The sequence below is a fragment of the Habropoda laboriosa genome, unplaced genomic scaffold, assembly GCF_001263275.1.
Source record: "Habropoda laboriosa isolate 0110345459 unplaced genomic scaffold, ASM126327v1 scaffold92, whole genome shotgun sequence".
In the NCBI taxonomy this organism is placed as follows: Eukaryota; Metazoa; Arthropoda; class Insecta; order Hymenoptera; family Apidae; genus Habropoda; species Habropoda laboriosa.
Window position 1 is genome coordinate 1,410,955 of NW_017100268.1, and position 2,340 is coordinate 1,413,294.

Here is a 2,340-nt window from a genome sequence, read left to right on the forward strand (position 1 = left end):
GAACGTGAGACTGTGGTATTACGACGACGCGGGCACAAGACGAGAGCGGTTTATCCTTCGAACTGCGATTGTAAATAGCTAGAGATCGTCCTCAACCTCGTGTCCCTCTCCCTCCCTCTTCCACTTCACCCCTCCTTCCGGCGCGCTCGTTCTCTCTCTGTCTTTCTTTCTCACTCACTCTGTCCTATTCACACACTCTCTAGACCCGCGTCGTACGACCGCCGGCACTGTTCTGTCGGTTGGAATTCCAGAGTTTCGAGTCCTCGGGCTCGCGCCAAGGCACTGCTCTCCCCCTACCTTCCAAGCCTTCTCCGCCGCCCCCTCTATGCCGTCACTTGCTAACTCTCGGATCGGCTCTTTCTAACCACCGACACTCTCTCTCCTTCTCACCGACTTCTTCCCCTCCCGTCTTCTCCTCTATCGCTGACGAAATACTACTCTCTCTTTTCCACCTCTTCCTACGTATTCACTCTCTCACTCTATCTCCCTACCGCTCGCTCTCTCTCTCTCTAACCGCGTTTCCCTCCTTCTTCGTTCTTAATGTTAGTCGGCCGATCGTACTTTCTCTCTTCAACATTTCCCTCCTGTTCATCTTCCCTCTCTCTTCCCCACCCAGTCGCCAACCTTTCCCCTCTAAGGCTCGTTCCAGCGTCGTACCTTTCTCTTTTCCACCTACCAACCTTCGTTCGTTCTCTCGCTTCGAGAACGTTCCCTCTTCTTCCTTCGAACGCTTCTCAAACCAGTCTCTCCTCGTTCCTCACACCGATTCCTCCCTTTTTCCCACCTAGTACCTTCGGTCCAAAGCCCCCTTCCTTCGGCGACGTGGCTCATAGACGAGGGAGAGAGAAAGGTGGCGAAAAGGTGCGGCGGAAGAGAGAGGCGAAGAACTCGAGACAGCCAACCAAATTGGAGACGTCGAGCGCTTCTTGCCCCCACCAGATCTTCCTTGCCCCTCTGCCCTTCTGCTACAGTCCACGGTTCCTCCGGTTCTCCTCTCTCTCTCTCTGTTGCCCCCCTCGTCTAAAAGGACTGCGGGAATCCTGCGGGACGCCGAGTGTCTCCTCTCTTCGTCTGTTATTTCTCCCTTTCGATTCCTCTCCTCGTTCATCCAACATCCACGATTCGTTCTTCTTCTTCTTCGTCTTCTACTTCTTTCGAGCCCTCTTCCCTCTCACATCCCCTGCTTTATTCTTATTTCTTCCTCCTCTTGCTCTTCATCCGACCGCCGAAACAGAGAGAGAGAGAAAGATGAAGAGGCATGCGCATGGCACAGGAATCCTTGCGCGTCCGTATCCTCGACGTTGTCCTTACACACGAAACTTTATCCGGCGAGATTTTTTGGAACTTCACCAGACACGCTCCGTGTTTTTTTCCCTTGGAATTTCCACGCACACTCGCCTTCCCGCGTCTTTCATTTTCATTTCGTTGCTCGTTCGATCTGACACCAGTTCTTTTTGACTTATCTTCGGCCACGAAGGACATTGTATCCTGCGCGTCCGCGAGATCGAACGCTTCGGTCGTTCGAATTTCGGCAGCCGGAGATCGGTGACTGCCACGAAATTTGCCACGCTATCCTTGAACATCCTTTACACCGACGTGTCCTTGACGATGTCCTTACCACGGGAAACTTTATACCGGCGGTCCTCCATGGACGCTTAATTTCGCTCCGGAACTCCGGTCTTCGACTCAGCGCATCTTCTTCCAAGTTTGACTTTCATTTGGAAAATTTTCCTTTGGAATTGTAATCGAAGAAAGTACTTTTCTACTCGATGAATTTTACTTTATACGGTTATTTCGTTGCTTATACGGTTTTTTATTTATACCTCAAGGACGTTGAAATTACTTTTTATCAACGCTAATGGAAGTATTATTAGTAGTTACGTAGTTTGAAGGAATATTATTTATGCATGGTTAAACTGCGGTTGTAAATTACAGTTGTTTCATATTATCGGTGTTTCAGAATGGAAAGTCGGTCTTTTCGAAGTGTGCGGAATGTTTTAGCAGCTTTCTGTACTGTTCGAAATATATTTTCCTTTTTTCCAAGCATGTTGTATTTAATAGGATATATGAATTTCTTTGCAAGTTTCATCGATGTTAATGGTTTCTCCTGCCCCCCTTTTTTTTATCCCCTAATGTAGCTCCGCCTTCTAGCAATAGGAAAAAAAAATTCATTCCCCTCGAGAAAGGTCAACTGATATCCCGCCCCAGTAAACGCAATTCACCTAACTTCCTATTAACCTGTTAAGCAGAGAAGACAAGTTATCTTGCCGTTTGAAAACGTTCTCATAACGTGTTTAACAAGTATAACATGCAATCAAAGTTTAACGATTCACATCAAAG